At 37.0% G+C, this 13205-nt stretch overlaps 1 long non-coding RNA gene across 1 annotated transcript; it reads right to left on the reverse strand.

Moving 5' to 3' along the window:
- Positions 1-384: 384 nt before the first annotated feature.
- Positions 385-2744, reverse strand: LOC127135706 (uncharacterized). Its single transcript, XR_007808654.1, has 2 exons — positions 2443-2744; positions 385-710 (listed from the first exon to the last, which is right to left on the reverse strand). It is a non-coding gene; the product is annotated as an uncharacterized LOC127135706 (long non-coding RNA).
- Between the last annotated feature and the right edge of the window lie 10461 nt (positions 2745-13205).

Raw genomic sequence — 13205 nt, forward strand, 5'->3', positions numbered from 1 at the left:
TTATGTGTCGACCTGTACTGTTAATTTTCACAAAAAATGATTTTTCATGCATGTTTGATGCATGAGACCTTTCCCACATTTTTTCAAAATACCTTTATGCTTCATAATGCTAAGATCCACATAGAGATTCAGAGGATACCGTCCAATATACATTTATGCTAAAGTATCATAGTTTTGACATCATACGAAACACATCTAATGGAAGTTGCACTCATAGATTCATGTCTTATCGTGGATTCATTGGTCCATGTTCCATGATACATTTATGTTCCATTGATTCTTAGTCCATTATTGTATTCCAAGTTCATGATTTCTTTCGCGTTTATGAATCATTGATTCCTAGTTTATTAATTGCATTTCTAGCCAATTGTTCGAGTTGTATGATTCATTCAAATCCATAATACATGATTGAAACTATTGTCCATTACATTCATATAAAACATTTTACATTATTCATAAAAAAAAGTTATTAAAAAAATAAAGATTTTGGTAAGGTTGACTTTCTAGTCAACTATTGACCTTTGGGTCAACAGTTGACCAAAGTCAACACCACCTAATTCTAAAACCCTAATTTCCCATTTTTTATTCATCATCCTATCTTTATGCACCATTTCATTAATCTGGGTGTTTTCAATAGAACTCCACTTGACACCATGCTAGAACACTTCATAAGTAAGCCTTTATCATGTCATCCTTTTGCACAAGAGTCCCTACAAGAACACAATACCAATACGTGAGCCATGGGATCCAATGAATACCTACACAAGCCATAAATTCAAACATTGAAGTCACTACATTTTTCAACTACTAACTAACTTTCATTCATAGTTATTCATAGTGAGTGACATTCACATTCCAACATAATGCATTAATGGTCCACCAAATGATCTGCCTAGCATCCTAATTCTCTTTCTAACTCATACCTAACAAAACTCCACAGTAAGTGTCAAATATCATCCAATTGTCACAACTAGTTTCAAATATTCTAATAGAGTGCAATAATAACAGTCCATCTGCATGATACATAACATCAGCCTTGCAAACACATTAATTTATCCATGCAAACATTCCTAAAATCTAACTTCAAGCCTAGCATGATGCTTCATTAAACAACCATGGACGTAGCAGTTATATTAATAGCTAACAACAGTATAGCAGGAAGCATCATCATTTGCAACGGGAAAAACTGATATTGCTTTCAATTAACAAGTTTGCTTTGAATTAAACATGTTAATCTAACAGGGATATAACAAACCATGAACTCCAAATGGATTCTAACAGATTTTTCAACCTACTAACATTTCACTAACTTCACTTTCTAACAACTAATTGAAGTAAAAATAATTAACAATTAAACCAACTAACAACATAACAAATGTCTACTATCAGCGAGAATTTCGAGATTAATTGACAAGTTGAATAACAGGTTTCACCAACAGGCCATTTCTAACATAACATTCCAACTAAACTGACTGCAAGATTCACTTGCATTCACTAACTGTTAACTAATTAACATAAATCCAACTCCTTCCTAGCACCAGTTTTAAAGCTAACTGAACTACTAACTATTAACAGATTTTCTAACAAATTTCCCTAACAACTAACATTTTCAGTTAACACATAACTAACTTTCATATTTTAACTAACTAATTAACAGAATCATTAACACCATTACATTTAATTACCAATTTATACAGGGTTGATATGACATAGTTCAAACTCTATTAAAGCGTGACACACACACACACACACACACACACACACACACACACACACACACACACACACACACACACACACACACACACACACACACCACACACACACACACACACACACACACACACACACACACACACACACACACCACACACACACACACACACACACACACACACACACACACCACACACACACACACACACACACACACACACACACACACACACCACACACACACACACACACACACACACACACACACACACACACCACACACACACACACACACACACACACACACACACACACCACACACACACACACACACACACACACACACACACACACACACACACACACACACACACACACACAACACACACACACACACACACACACACACACACACACACACACACACACACACACACACAAGCTTCACGTGGAAGCTACACACACACACACACACACACACACACTAAAGCTTCACGTGGAAGCTACACACACACACACACACACACACTAAAGCTTCACGTGGAAGCTTCAATTGGTTGAGCTTAAACCTAACCCCTCTCACTCTCATGCACCTCTCATCAATCTCAATCGCATAACCATTCACGAATAACACAACAACACACAACAAGAAATTTTTTCCTACATACTATAGGCATTGAGGAGAAGAAGAATTTGCAAGCGTTTAAAGTGAATAATTGAAATCACCTAGTGTATTTTCCTATAGTATTTTCGTGCAATTAGCTTCATCTAGCTTCATCTGAGATCTCACGCACAAGTACGTTTTCTTCTTCATGATTCCTTGTTGCTAAGATCTTGATTTAAGCTATAGATACCAAATCCCTAGGGTTTGGATCCTTTTTCTATGTCGAGACCTTCGTTTGGTTGAATCTTAATGTTGGGGTTCTTCCCTTGATCCTTTCGATTTGAGCAAGGGAGGCGAATTTAGTTGGAATCGATTTAGGGCTTTGATGGATCTCATTGAGCTGGGTGTTCTAAGGTGTGAATCGTTACGGTGAAGGATGTGCAATGGTGAACTATGGTTTGAATGTTTGAATGTTGTTAAACTTTTCTCACATTGACTTCGTATTATTGTCATACCCCAATTTTATTCAGGCATTTTAAACTCATTTTGATACAAGTTCATTTATGGAGTTTTGCATTTTTAGTCATATGCATTTTTATCATCAAATAAAGTCACCATAATTATTCATATATGCATATATAGTAAAAAAGCCAATATAAAGTCAATATTTTATATGTTGAAGAAATTGACTAAAATTGTATTTTTTTCATTATTCATCTTGAAAAATAAATTCATGATCATTTGATTTATCATCAAAATATCCATTTGAATTTTATTAATCATTTTCATGCAACATAAAAAAATCAATGTTTCTAGAAAACCTAAAATATCTCTCATTTATTACATTATTATTTCATACATATATTACATCATTATTCATTATTTAATTAAATGAGTTTCTATGAGACACTCACACTCTTTGCATAATTCCTAAACTACCCTTTTTAGAGCCTATAAATAAAATCATTTTCATTCACAAATGACATCATCAACCATTCACAAAAATTAAGTCAAAACTCTCTTCATTTTTCTCTTTATTTTCTTTCAAGTCATTTCTTTCTTTTTATTGAATATGTAGACTCTTATGCTTGTTCTTTACTTAATTCTATTGCATTTTTACTCTTGCTTTATTTATTTAGTACCTTAATCGTCACAATTTTGCATGAAAACTCAATTGATTTTAAACCAAAAGTTGAAAAATGTTCTTGAACCTCCATGAGCAAAAGTGATTAAATGTGATTTACTTTTTTCTTATTTAATTTTCTTTTCATTATTATTCTTGCTACACTTAATTAATACCTTAATAATCACCATTTTGTATGAGCAAAACTAATTCAATGTGATTTAATTTTTGTTTATTTAATTTTATTTGTATTATTTTCTTGTCGCATTTTATTAGAATTAATTCATATTTAATTGTAATATTTTCTTAGCCCCTAAGTTTGTTAGAGGGTATTTTAGTATTTTATCCTATTATAGTAACCCTAGTTTTAGCTTATAAATAGGGTGTCAATCATTGTAACTTTTAATCCTGTGTGTAGCCGTCATTCTCTGAATAAGAATATTTCCATTCATCATTTATTCTACCTTTGCACCAACAATTGGTATCAGAGCTCCGGTTCGGATTCATTGGGAAACACGGGAAACACGAGTGAACGTGAGGTCTTGTGTGTTTGATTTTGATTCTTAGATTCGTGTTGAATTTTGAACAAAATCTGATCAGAATTTTAATTCTGTGGGTTGGGAAACACTGTGTGAGAAATCTGAGTGTACTGTGCAAGGTAGAAAGATGAACGGAAACGGCAACATGAACACCAAACTTCCAGTATTTGACGGTAAAAATTGGAATCGTTGGATGATCCAAATGCGTGTACTGTTCGGTGCTCAAGATGTTCTAGATCTTGTCACTGATGGTTATGTTCCGGTAGCAGCAGATGCGACGGATGAACAGAAAAATGCGCAGAAGGAAGTAAGGAAGAAGGATCAGAAAGCATTGTTCTTCATTCATCAATGTGTTGATGTAAATGTGTTTGAGAAGATTGCAGATTCAACGACAGCAAAGGCTGCGTGGGACACACTGGTTAGATGTTATGGTGGTGACGCATCAGTGAAGAAGGTGAAGCTTCAGTCCTTGAGAAAGCAATATGAGAATCTCAACATGAAGAATAATGAGAAAGTTTCTGAATACATCTCCAGAGTGATTCTAATCACTAATGAGATGAAAGCGTGTGGAGAAACTCTTTCTGAAGAAACAATCATGGAGAAGGTATTGAGATCCCTTACCTCTCAATTTGATTACATTGTGGTAGCAATAGAACGTTCCAAAGATCTGAGCACCATGAGAATTGAAGAGCTGCAGAGCAGTCTAGAAGCGCAAGAGTTGCGTTTGACTGAAAGAACTTCTGAAAGGGAAGTAGAGCAGCAGGCTCTGAAAGCAACTTCTGATAGGAGGTATCAGAAGCAGTCAGAAGCCAGGAGAAGATCTGATGGTGGTCAGAAGTCAGAAAGCTCAACCTCTGATAGACAAAAGAATGCTCAGAAGGGAAAAGAGAAGTATGACAAGAAGAAAATCCAATGTTACTGCTGTAAGAAGTTTGGTCATTTTGCTAGAGACTGTTGGTCAAACAAGGAGAGAAAATCAGAAGAAGCAAATATAGCCAGAAGTTCTGATGACGAATCTGTGCTATTGATGGCCTCTGAATCTGATGATATGGATCTGATAGACTGGTGGTATATGGACACTGGCTGTTCAAATCATCTTACTGGAAACAAGAAATGGCTGGTTGACTTTGACTCTGAAAAAAGGACAAAGATCAGATGTGCTGATGACAAATATCTTAATGCAGAAGGTATGGGAAATGTCAGAGTGATTCTGAACAATGGGAAAATAACATTGATTCAGAACGTGTGGTATGTACCTGGCATCAGAAGCAATCTGATGAGTGTGGGACAATTAATTGAGAAAGGTTTCTCAGTTACCATGAAGGACAATCTTCTGAAGCTGTATGACTGCAATCAGAAGTTGATTATGGAGTCAGAATAGGGAAGGAATAGAACATTCAAGGTGAATGTCAGAACTGCAGACTCAGAATGTCTTAGTGCAACAAGTGCTGAGAAGGAGAGTGAGCTGTGGCACAGAAGATTTGGTCATTTGAATTTCAGAAGCTTAAAACATCTGAATTCAAAGAAGTTGGTACATGGAATTCCTGCAATTAAGAAGCCTGAAAAATCATGCAAAGTTTGCATGGAAGGAAAACAACCACGATTGCCATTTGCGTCAGAAACTGCTCCAAGAGCAAAACATGCCTTGGGAGTTGTACATTCTGATGTGTGTGGTCCATTTCCAGTAGCATCGATTGGAGGGAATAAATACTTTGTGTTATTTGTTGATGAATTCACAAGAATGACATGGGTATCCCTTATTAAGTTTAAACACGAGGTGTTTGATGAATTCAAGAAGTTCAGAATGAAGGCTGAGAATCAGAGTGGTCAGAAGTTGAAGATTCTTAGAACTGACGGTGGAGGTGAGTATAACTCCAAAGAGTTCCAAAAGTTCTGTGAGGAGAATGGAATTGAGCATGAGGTCACTGCTCCTTATACCCCTCAACACAATGGTCTTGCTGAAAGAAGAAACCGCACTTTGCTTGATATGGTGAGAAGCATGCTAAAGGAGAAGAAGCTTCCTCAGAAGCTCTGGGGAGAAGCTGTTGCCACCGCAACGTATGTACTCAACCGATGTCCTACGAAGAAGTTGAAGGAAATAGTTCCAATACAGAAGTGGACTGGAGATAAGCAAAGTGTTAGTCATCTGAAGGTGTTTGGTTCTGTTTGCTATAAACATGTTCCAGAAGCCAGAAGACAGAAGCTGGATGATAGAAGCAAAGTGATGATTCTGATAGGGTACCACAGTACAGGTGCATACAAACTCTATTGTCCAGAAACCAATAAAATTGAATTCAGCAGAGATGTGATTGTGAAGGAATCAGAAGTTTGGAATTGGGATAAGTCTCAATCTGATTCTGATGTTAGAACCTCTGAAGAAAGGTCAGAGTTAAGAATTTCTGAAGACGTTGATTCTGATTCTGATAGTGAGTCTGACTCTGGAGAAGACTCAGAAGATGAAGGTGACTCTGATGATCCAGACTCTGATGACTCAGACTCTGATGGTAATCCAGATTCTGGTGGCAATTCAGACTCTGGAAATATGTCAGCCCCTGAAGATGGTCAAAGCTCTGAAGGAAGTCAACCATCTGAAGTTAGAAACTCTGAAGCTCAAGACTCTGAACAAGTTCAGAGACCACAAAGAATCAGAAACATCCCCAGAAGATATGCAGAATTTGACATGCTGCAAGACACTGAAGTAGACTCTGAAGGAGAAGTTATTCAGTGTGCCATGTTAGTAGACTCTGAACCCATAAGTACAGAAGAGGCTCTTAAGCAGAAGCTCTGGCTGAAGGCCATGAAAGAAGAACTTGATGCTATAGAGAGAAACAAAACTTGGAAGCTGACAGAACTTCCCAAAGACAAGAAAGCCATCAGCGTCAGATGGGTTTTCAAGCAGAAGTTAAAGCCAGATGGTTCAATTGGCAAACATAAAGCAAGGTTGGTAGCCAGAGGATTTCTACAGAAACCTGGGCTGGATTACTCTGAAGTGTTTGCACCTGTAGCAAGACATGAAACAATCAGAATGGTGATTGCAATAGCTGCTAACAGGAATTGACCTCTGATGCATTTAGATGTAAAATCTGCATTTCTGAACGGTCCATTAGAAGAAGAAGTTTACGTGTCACAACCTCCTGGATTTGTGAAAAAGAATCAGGAAGGGATGGTGTACAGATTATACAAAGCTCTATATGGATTGAAACAAGCGCCCAGAGCTTGGAATCAGAAGATTGATTCATTTTTCAAGAAGCAAGGCTTTCAGAAATGTGAGATGGAGTACGGTGTCTATGTTCAGCATACTTCTGAAGGAAATATGACTCTGGTATGTTTATATGTTGATGATATACTGCTGACTGGAAGTTCTGAACAGGAGATAGCCAAGTTCAAGAAAGTTCTGATGAATGAATTCGAAATGACTGATCTAGGCAAAATGACATACTTTCTAGGGATGGAGTTCAGATACTCTGAGAAAGGTATTATTTTGCATCAGCTCAAGTATGAATTAGAACTTCTGAAGAGATTTGAACTAAAGAATTGTAAGATTGCTGTCACACCTTCTGATACAAATCAGAAGCTGGATTCTGACTCTGATGGAAAGGATGTGGACGCTACAACCTTCAAACAGTTGGTTGGTTCTCTGAGGTATTTGTGCAATACCAGACCTGATATTTGCTATTCAGTTGGGATGGTTAGTAGGTTCATGAGTAAACCTAAGTGGTCCCATTACCAAGCTGCAGTCAGGATTCTGAGGTATATCAAGGGAACTCTGAAGTATGGAGTATTATTTCCCTCTGGAAGAAAGGATGAGTCAGAACTTTTGAGTTATTCAGATTCTGATTGGTGTGGAGACAGAGTTGACAGAAGAAGTACGTCTGGGTACTTATTCAAATTTCTGGGAGGTCCCATTTCTTGGTGTTCCAAGAAGCAACCTATTGTGGCGTTGTCAACTTGTGAAGCTGAATACATTGCAGGTGCTGTTACTGCATGCCAAGCTGTGTGGATTCTGAATCTATTGTAGGATCTGAAGATTAAAGTAAACAAACCTCTGAAGCTGATGATTGACAACAAGTCTGCAATCAATCTTGCCAGAAACCCAGTGTTGCATGGGAGAAGCAAGCACATTGAGACCAAGTATCATTTTCTGAGACATCAAGTTCAGAGGGGAGTGTTAGAAGTTGTACACTGCAGCACTCAGAAGCAGTTGGCAGATGTTCTGACGAAAGCTATCAAGACTGATCAATTTCTCAGATTAAGGGATGAAATTGGTGTTACAAGTTTTGATGGAATATGAATTAAGGGATGGTATTAGAATTAATTCATATTTAATTGTAATATTTTCTTAGCCCCTAAGTTTGTTAGAGGGTATTTTAGTATTTTATCCTATTATAGTAACCCTAGTTTTAGCTTATAAATAGGGTGTCAATCATTGTAACTTTTAATCCTGTGTGTAGCCGTCATTCTCTGAATAAGAATATTTCCATTCATCATTTATTCTACCTTTGCACCAACACATTTAATTAATTATCACTATTTTGTATGGAAACCCAATTGATTCAAAATCAAGAGTTTAAAGTGTTCTTGAACCTCTATGAACAAAAATGATAAAATATAATTTATGTTTTACATAAATAATGTATATAATAGCTTCCCAACATCACTCCGAGTATGAATCCATGATTCGTTTGTCATGGGGATGGATAAAATGGTCATATCAAGCAAATATATGTTGCTGCATTTTTGTTAATTTTTGAATTTTTTGTTGTTTATTTGTTGATTTTGAATATACCATTGTGTTTGTGAGATCGAGTGGATAAATTTTCATTATTTATTTGCTTAATTCCGTGAAAATTGAGAAAGTTATGGTGTTTTTACATTTTCGTTGGAACCGATTTTCTTTCATTTTTGTTGCTACGAGAATAGTAACCAAATATGAGGTTGGAGAAGATGAAGTCTCCCTCACACCTCTTAATTGCTCAATGCACCCTTGTGAGGCTCCCTTCTTTGGACCTATAACATTTTCCTAATTACATCCCCATTTTTTAACTTATTTTTATCTTTTGTATATATTTATTATTTATTATTATCTTATATTGCTTTATTTATTTATTTATTTTTGTTCTTTCTTTTATTTCCTTTAGCTTTTTTAATTCTTTTATTTCTTTTACTTTTTTTATTGCTTTATTTTTTAGTTTATTTTATTGTATTTTTAATTGATGCATAATTGTAAATCCAAAATGACAAAATGACCATTAAAATTAACCTTTCAAAAATATTAAAATAAAATGTGTTTGATCAACATCAAGTCCATTTTTCAAAATCATTTCCAACTTTTCTCAACTTCAAAATCTATTTCAAAATGAAAATAATCATTTAAATTCAAACCATTTCACAAATCATTTTTAAACTAATGCGAATAAACACTCGATTAACATTGAGTTTTCTTGTCCACCTACTCGAAGCGATTAAATATTTTTTCTTAATTAAAATTTGGATGAAAAAGGGAATGAGACACATTTGCCTCACAATCCCTCGAATGATTTAACGATTGGTGCTCGCCATATTGCTCAAATTTTTGTTTTCCAATTAAAATACTCTAAATAAACTTGGATAAAGGAATAGGTGGCAGACGCCTCATTATTCCTCGAATAAGTAAGTGGGAGGCGCTCGCCTCACTACTGTAAATATTCGACTTCCACGAACAACTTTCACATATCAAATTGGACAAAAAAGGAATGAGGGCACTCACCTTACTCTCCCTCGAATAAATTAAACGATTGGCATGCGCCATATTGCTCGAACTTTCGTTGTCCCCTCCAAAAAAATATTTAACACATCAAACCTAATATTTTCTTGCCTCGTGCGATCGAAACCATTTTAAGAAACCATTTTCCGCGACCATAGCGAGAGATCGTATTTTTCGAGATGCAACAACTAGCGACTCTGCTGAGGATTTTATGCTCCAAGCTAGAAAGAGTCAAGTCTAATTTAGTTCAATTTGTGATGAATGTTACAAATGTTGGTTGCTTTCTTCTATTGTTTTCTCGCCTTATCTTATTGTAGTATTTATGTTATCTTTGGTTTGCTTCTCTGGTACTGCGATGGATGGTCTATGATTTTTTATGCATGTTGTGAGATAAGCTCTGTACCCGAGCTTCGAGAAAAACTTAGAATCAGAAGTTGTGTAGTATTGAATCGAGGGGTCTATGTAACACCCCAATTAAAATAAGATAATTATTTAATTTAAATTAATATTTTATTTATTAATTTAATTGAATAATTGGAAGTTTGGATTATTATCATTATTTTGGAATAATAATTATTGGGTTATTATTTTATTGGAATAAAATAAGTTGGAATAACAAAAGTCCCATTTGTGGTAAAAAGGGTTTTCACGTGAAAAGGAACAGAGAAGCGGCTGAAAGTGGAAAAAGGCAAAGAGGCAGAGCAAGAGAAGAGGAAAAGCTTGAAGCTAACGGAAGTGCCGGATTAACTCAGGTAAGGGGGGTTTATCATCGGTTAAAGGGTATTATATGATAATATGTACTGGGTAGTGATAACCATTGTTTTACCTCTGATTAGATTGATGCATGATGAATTTGTGAAATATTGGATGAATGAAATTGGATGATAATTGAAAGGAATTCGTAGGAATTAGAAGGGATAATGTTAGAATTGGTGAAGACGAATAGGATATGATTCGTGTAGATGATATGGACGATTATTTTGTGTAATTTGGACTGTGGAAGGTTGGATTGGATAGATCTCGTAGCAGAGAAAGCCATTGCAGATCTGAGAGTTCTGGTTTCTGGTCATACGCGTATGGCACTAGGCAATACGCGTATGAGATGGCCTGGTACGCGTATGGCACTAGGCAATACGCGTATGAGATGGCTGGTACGCGTATGGCACTAGGCAATACGCGTATGGATGAGGAAGATGAAGTTTTGAACGTGAAATTGTCTCTGTTGGTACGCGTATGGAGAAGTGATACGCGTAGCATACGCGTATGGGCGTGGGCATTACGCGTATGGACTTGGTCAGGCGTGGGCAATACGCGTATGGGCATAGGCAATACGCGTATGGGCAGAATGGTGATTTTCTGTGCTGTTGTTGTGCAGTTTTTGGTTGTTTAGGCTGAGTGATGTACTTAGCTGATGTATGATGTAGCAGGGATCATTTCCCGTTGTTTTGAGTAGTATAGATATTAGTAGAATGTGCTAATACTGTATTTGATTATGTGGCATGATGTGATATGCTTTCGTGATAAAATGTATTAATGATGTGTGATGATAAGCATGATGTTGTGAATGTATCAGTTATGTATGCATTTGTGAATAGACTGTTTTATGGCTTAGAGTGTGAGCTTATGTCTATTCTTGAATTGTTGCTGTTGTTGTTGCATTGCTAGGTGATTAGCATGCTTATTCTAGCCTTTGGGGCTGTAGCTAATTCCCATGGTGAGGAATTAGTGAGTGAATCATTGTGGATTGTTGTTGATGTTTGCATGCTAGATGATTAGTGTGCATAGTCTAGCCTTCGGGGCTGTAGCTAATTCCCATGGTGAGGAATTGGTGAGTGAGTCATTAGATCTCAAATGAGTGGGACTAGTGAGCTTAGTAGCCGTATCTGGATTTGATCGGTGAGCTTGAACTGTATGTTCAAGAATAGTCGGTACCGCATGTGTGGAGTCTCATTTCATAATGAATGTATGGCATATAATATGAATGGATGTATTCCAGTATTATATGTGTGTTATGTGTTGTGTTGTTGATGTTGAGTATGGTTGAGATTATACATATGCTATATGTTACTGTTGAATATGATGTTTGAATGGATATTGCCGTTGCTGAGTGCGTAGTCTGATTAGGGTGAATTGATGTGTTATTTACTTAGCATTACATGTTGTTCTATAATGCTTATTATATTGATTGAGGAACTCACCCTTACATCTATTTTTCAGGTAACGAGCAATGAGTTGAGTAGAAGCTAGTGCTATGGAGTCTAGTGTCGTCCTTAGTGGGTCATGCTCTGGTAGATGTAACATCGGGAGGGGATGTTTGAATATGTTTTAATTCAGTTGTTGATCAACTTTACATGTAATGTAGTACATGCTTTGAATGTCGATGTTTTGTATCCGCTGCGAATTATGCAAAAGAGTCTTATTTTGATTAAATAAATGAGCATGACAGGATATTTTGATAAATGTTGTGAAATGATTGTGTGACACCCTTCGGGGCATAATTACTCTGATTGATATGTTATTATTTTAATTAAATATTTTGGGGTATTTAGAAGGGTGTTACATTAGTGGTATCAGAGCATAGTCGGTCGAGTCGAGTCGTAATTATTCTGTTTCCCCAGTACGGTATAGGTGTTGTGTAACCTATCAGTACTCATTGTTTTAGTTTGTTTGGGTTTTCAGAATATAGATGGCTGGAAGAGGTAGAGATGATGCTGCGATTGCTGAGGCTCTGGGTATGCTAGCTGGAGTACTTGGAGGAAATCCGAATGTTGTGGGAATGGGAGCTGCTCGTCAACTGAGTGAGTTCCAGAAGAACAATCCTCCAATGTTCAAGGGAGCATACGATCCAGATGGTGCTCAGAAGTGGTTGAAGGAGATTGAGAGGATCTTCCGAGTGACTGAGTGTGCCGATAACCAGAAGGTCAGGTTCGGTACGCATATGCTGTCAGAAGAAGCTGATGATTGGTGGGTTGCTACCCGCACTGAGTTGGAAACTGCTGGGAATGCTGAAATCACTTGGGCTGTGTTCAGAGAGAGATTCCTGAGGAAGTATTTTCCAGAGGATGTTAGAGGGAAGAAAGAGATAGAGTTCTTGGAATTGAAGCAGGGTAACAAGTCTGTTACAGAGTATGCCGCTAAGTTCACAGAGCTGTCAAAGTATTATACTCCCTATAGTGAGGCTACTGGGGAATTTTCCAAATGTGTGAAGTTTGAGAACGGGTTGCGTCCCGAGATCAAGCAGGCGATTGGATATCAGCGGATCAGGGTGTTTCCTGATTTGGTTGACTGTTGCAGGATTTTCGAACAGGATTCCAAGGCTAGAGCAGAGAGCTATCAGCAAAGGGTTGATAGGAAAGGTAAGAATCAGATTGATCGTGGAAAACCGTATGCAGCTGGCAAAGGTTTCCAGCGGCAGAGTGGGATGAAGAGGCCTAGTGGGGGAGACTCTAGTGCTCCTGTTAAGTGTTATAGATGTGGTCG

This window comes from Lathyrus oleraceus, chromosome 4, assembly GCF_024323335.1.
Source record: "Lathyrus oleraceus cultivar Zhongwan6 chromosome 4, CAAS_Psat_ZW6_1.0, whole genome shotgun sequence".
In the NCBI taxonomy this organism is placed as follows: Eukaryota; Viridiplantae; Streptophyta; class Magnoliopsida; order Fabales; family Fabaceae; genus Lathyrus; species Lathyrus oleraceus.